This window comes from Alexandromys fortis, unplaced genomic scaffold (genome assembly GCF_014885135.2).
Source record: "Alexandromys fortis isolate MF-2015 unplaced genomic scaffold, M_Fortis_MF-2015_v1.1 scaffold_80, whole genome shotgun sequence".
Lineage (NCBI taxonomy): Eukaryota > Metazoa > Chordata > Mammalia > Rodentia > Cricetidae > Alexandromys > Alexandromys fortis.
In genome coordinates this window covers 2,159,344-2,164,984 of record NW_026068174.1, presented here as the reverse complement: position 1 = coordinate 2,164,984, position 5,641 = coordinate 2,159,344, and positions in this window count along the sequence as shown.

Below are 5,641 nucleotides of genomic sequence, written 5' to 3'. Positions count from 1 at the left end.
CACTCAGCCGTGTTCTAGTTAGACAGACAGTGAAAGTGGAGCAGCATGCTTCTCTCCCGGTGTTTTCAAAATTAAGTTTGTTGTCGTTGATCTTGTCCAGTTCCCTTAACAGCATGGACCCTGATTCACAGATCCTGATTTGTCCTGATTGGCAGGACTTTGAAGGAATCACTGGGGTGATGGTATAAAGCTCTTTGGAGCAGGAACTTGATTTAAAAGCAACCAGATGTCCAAACAACTCGGGTTCTGTTTCTGCTGTCATTATTTGCCTCCCAGCTAGTCAACTGTTAAGAGTCTGATATTAGGCTGCAAACAGTTCTGGGGTTGACAGGCCCTTAAAATAGCTAAATTAGGCTGTGTTTTTCTTCTCTAAGAAACCTTTTATTTTCCAATAGTTATTACACAGGGAGTTGCAAAAATACCGGAGATGCCGCGTTTCCTTCACTGAGTCTCCCGTAGTGGGAACCATTACATGGCCACACTGGAAAAGAAAAACCAGGACACTGACTTCCCTACAGTGCATCTGCTCACCAATCCCATCAAGCCGCAGAACTATCCCCTCGCAGCAAAGACCTGCCCTCTCCGCCACTCTGTCGCCATTCACTCCTGAGACCGGTGTCTATAAATGCAACCTCTTAACCTCTTTCCAGGGCTTTCGGTGTGCTTCATCCATTAAAGTCAAGGGAATAGAAATAACAGCATCCTTGCTCTTGAATAGCGCACAGCCAGCCGGCCAGCACATCACAAATGACAGCACAAGGGACATGCTGAAGTAGAGACCCAAGGAACTAGATTGGGGGATTGAGGTGAGCGAGCAAGGTTAACCCTCTCTGTGAACTTTGTAACACTGGGCTGATTTTGTCTGAATGGAAATGATTTGGTACCTAGAGAGGAAAAAATCACTTTTGGGGGAGAAGACAGTAATTTAGACCTCCAGAGCTCAGTGGATGAGGTTGGGATGGGGCTGGTGTAGGAGGAGAGATAGATTAAGGCCACCTGAGCTGGGTCAGCAGCCCTGTGGTGAGTGATGAGATCTATTGAAATGTTGAAAATAGGGAATGGGGCTCAGCTGATAGTGTTTGCTAAGCATGCACGTCCCCAGCACCATATAAACTAGGCACAGAGCTGTAATCTCACTTGTGAGGTGGAGGCAGGAGGATCAGAAGTTCAGCATCATTTTGGGCTACCTAGACAGTTTGCAGATTGTCTGAGCTCTGTGAAATCCTGTCTGAAAATCAAAACAAAGTAAAAAATGAGAGAAAGAGGAATGATGTATTCAGCCATGACATTTAGGAAGAACCCTCTGGTGTAGACACTAACTGGTCCAGATATAATGTCATAACATTCCGGAGTGTTAGAAACAGACACAGTGAACTAGCTTTAAGTGTGTGTGTGTGTGTGTGTGTGTGTGTGTGTGTGTGTGTTAACTGTCATCTCCTTAATCCAGACACACACAGTTTAGATAGAAGCCTATACTCCAGAGACAGGATGGAAGGCACTGTCCTGGAGAGGAGGAAAGCAGACAACTTGGGTTTTGTGTTATGAAACTTCAAGAAGTTGTTATGACTCTTCAGGAAGTGGGTACCATATTCACAGCTCAGAGAGGAGAGGCCCATTCTGCTCTTAAACTGGTCCAATTACAGTCAGTTTGGAGTGGGTTGGCTGCTAGTCTTAATCTCTGAGCTCCAGGGTTTCCCTGTTTGTGGTCGGCAGAGGGTTCAGTTTTTCCATGGTCCACAAGGCACACTGTTGACCTGTGTTAGAATTCTTCTGACTGAGTTCCTTGAGATAAATCTTTTAAATTGCATAATCTCCTTTCTTTTTCTTTCTCCTTCCTTCCTTCCTTCCTTCCTTCCTTCCTTCCTTCCTTCCTTCCTTCCTTCCTTCCTTCCTTCCTTCCTTCCTTCCTTCCTTCCTTCCTTCCTCCTCTCTCCCTTCCTTCCTTCTTTTTAAAATTCCCCTAGCAGGTTTATTTTTTTTTTTTAATTTTTTTCTCGACACTGGGGACATATCTGTGAGGGGCACATCAGGCATCTGCTAATCTGATGGGAATGATGGTACAAGGGGTTGACAAGACTGTGCTAGAAGGCAAAGTTAGAGTTGCAACATCAGATCCTGTGCAAGAAGCTAGGTGACCCCAAGGCAACCCAAGCAGTGAAGAGAGTAAGTTGAGCATCTGAGGTGCTTTGAGGAGGACTAGAAGCTAGCTGGGGGACAGACAGACAGCCCTTGACATATAATACAACACCATATAAGGCATGCATGGGACACTGTAAGAACTGTGTTCTCAGCCCAGAGGACTCTTCATATGACCCAAGAGCAACAATAGCTGGTGGCTTGGGCTCCATCCACAGAAACTTGGATGCCACTGGTCTGCAGGTGGGGCCCAGGCGTCAGTGTTGAGTATAAATCAAGGACAGGAACATACAGTAAGAGAAATGTGAACTTGGGGGTAAGTTGCTGGAGGGTCTCTGCTGGGCTGTGTTCAAGGCTGTGGGCTTCCACTGCTGAGCCAGGAGAGCAGGGGAAGGAGCTGAATAGAGAAATAGCCATGAGCCCATAGTCAGGCCCAGTTTGCCCTCATAACTGTCCCACTTGAGCTGTTGCTGGCTCCCATCCCCATTTAAAAGCGAAAGTCAATAGGGAAATAACCAACCATATCATAAAATAAAATAAGTTGAAAGAATACTCAATAAAAAGAAGTGGCGGAATAGTAAAAGCAGACAGCCGATGCAGTAAAATCTAGAAAAAAATCCAAAGCAAACCAAAACTCAGGCAGACAGAATCACCACCGAGGGCCAGGCAATAAAATGACAGCTAAGATGTACTGCCGCGGTTGGTGGGCGCTGTCAGGTTTTGCCCCACGCTGGCGGCGAGGGAAGATGATCGCGTATGTTCTGTAGAGGAGGGAAATGAGGTCTGGGGAGATGAGGTAGTGACCATAGCTGACAGTGCTGCAAGCCAGTGCTGGCCGGAGAGGGGTAACGGCTCCGCTTTCCTCATGAGGAAATGGAGGTTAACTTAGCAACACTAGCCAGTTGGTCATGGGAGGAGCAACTTTGAACTCGCTTTTCATTGCTCTGGGTTTTCAAGGTATTTATCAATGTGTGTATGTGCTCATGTGTGTACTCTGGGTGTGTGTTTGTGTGTGTGCATGTGTGTACTGTGTGTATGTGTGATTACATACGTGCTATAGTATGCATGTGGAGGTCTGAGTAACCTCAGGGGTTACTTTGAGACAGGGTCTCTTGGTTGCTTTTCCACCATCTGCAGCAGGCTCATTGGCCTTCGAGCATCTGGGATTTCTCTGGTCCTACCTCCCATCACCTGTAGGAGTGCTGGGATTGTGGAGCCCTGAGCCACATCTGACTTTTAGGTGAATGCTGGGGATTTGAACTCAGATCCTGATGATTGTGGACAAGCATTTTAAACCACCAAACCATCTCCCCAGTCCTAGGTTTTAGGGTTTTAAACTTAAGTTCTGAGCTCTTTCTGCTGAATAAATTTTTTCAAGACTGGATGCCTACTGGAATCATCTGGAGAATGTGTAAAAAAAAATACCTGTTCAATTAGACATTTCTGTGAACAGTCAAACAGGTGTCTGAAAAGATGCCCCTAGTCACTAGTTATCAGGGAAGTGCAAGGTAAAATCACAACGGAACCATAATCAGGTTTGTTGCTCAAGAACAAACAAATGTGGATGGTGTGGGAAAATGAGAACACTCAGTGCCATGCCTGGAGGATACTATGTTAATGGCGATAAGCCAGCCCGAATGTATGAGGTACCTAGAGAAATCAAAGTCGTAGAGTCCAAGAGTGGAACGGTGGGCACCAGGGCCAGCGGAGAGGCAAACTGCGAGCAGCCAGTTAATGGGCGTTAAGACTCAGTCAAGCAAAACCAACAGGTCTAGCGGTCGTCTGTGCAGTTTGCATTGCACAGCGGTGCTCAGTTCTGGCGGTCGGCTGTGCATGTTTGTACTGTACAGTGATGCTGACCATTGTGCACTTAAAAATTTAAGGGGACAGGTGTCCTGTTTTAAGTATTGTCAAAGCCTTTTTAAAAATTTGACTTATATGCCCGGCAGTGGGCAGTGGTGGTGCACACCTTTAATCCCAGCACTCTGGAGGCAGATGCAGGCAGATCTCTGTGAGTTCAAGGCCAGCCTTGTCAACAAGAGCTAGTTCCAGGACAGGCTCCAAAGCTACAGAGAAATCCTGTCTCAAAAAAAATTGATTTACGGACAGAACAGATTGTATTTATATATTTAGGAATCTAATATAAACAATTAAATAAAGCCATAAGTTTGAGAGAGGACAAGAGGGGATACATGGGAGGAGTTTAAGGGACAAAGGAAAGAGGAAAATGATGGAACTATGTTTTAATTTCAAAAAATTAAAAAAAATATTCAAAAACTAAGTAAACTTAACTTGTCATTACAACTTAGCTACTGTATTTATTTTGAGATATATATCTCGTCTGGTGGTACCATTAACCGTGTTTCTCTGCAAGCTCGTCCGTGTAGGAGCTCAGGGCTGCAGCCCCACACTATAGAAGGAGTGTTTGTTGATGCCCTGCAGGCAGGTGCTCCCATGGGTGTCACAGGCTGTTTTGCTTCACTTCTCTTCCTCTTTGGGCTTTAGGGACAGCAGTGCAACTTTAGCCCTGGGCTTATGCACACTGAGCAATTGTCATCTAGATAGAGGAGGGAGGTGATTTGTGGCTCAACATTAAGGAAGAGTTTTTTTAAAGGGAGTTCAGGGTTGGGATGAGCCTCCTGGAGGCAGTGGGTTCACATAGCTGTATCTGGGAAGCCATGTCTGTTGGAAGGGCAGAATCATCCCTTGAAGTACTCTCTCTCTCTCTCTCTCTCTCTCTCTCTCTCTCTCTCTCTCTCTGTGTGTGTGTGTGTGTGTGTGTGTGTGTGTAGGCAGAGGTGGCCAGGAAGAGTTGTGATTGTATACCTCTAACCCGGGCAGGAGAGGTAGCACAGCTGGTGTAGTGTTTAGCCACCATACCTAAAGTTCTAGGTTTCATCCTCAAGCATGGCATAAAACTGGCAGGGTGACACATGCCCATAATCCCAGCACTTGGGAAGAGGGGCAAGATCACAAGTCCAAAGTCATCCTTGGCTGGATAGTGAATTTGAGGTCAGATTGAATTACACGAGACCCTGTCTGATAAAGCAAAAACAAAACAGAGAAAACAGATGCCGCTAAAATGCTCCCGGACCTTGAACCTGGAAGGCACAGTCAGTCTCTTCGACGTTCAAGGGGTGAAGCATGTTCTAGAAGATGAGCTCATAGAGCCAGGGAGTTCCAGAAGGCCCTAGGTCAATCTGGAGTCTGCTTTCTCGACTGTTCTCTTCATGCCCAGTGCTGGGACACAAGCAGGATCGCAAGGGGTGTCCTGTGCTGAAGCAGGATTTTGAGCCACAGTCATTGCTGTCGTTGTCACCACAGTTTCAGCTCTGGTAGGGAGACTCCTGAGCTGTGAGTCCCTCTCCCTGAGGGGACTTGGAAACAGCAAGGTGGTGGTCAGAGATGGAAGGAGAGAGGGAGGGAGGGAGGGATTCTGTTCTAGGACAGAGACTCAGCAGAGAGACAGAGAGAGGAGAGAGAGAGAGAGAGAGAGAGAGAGAGA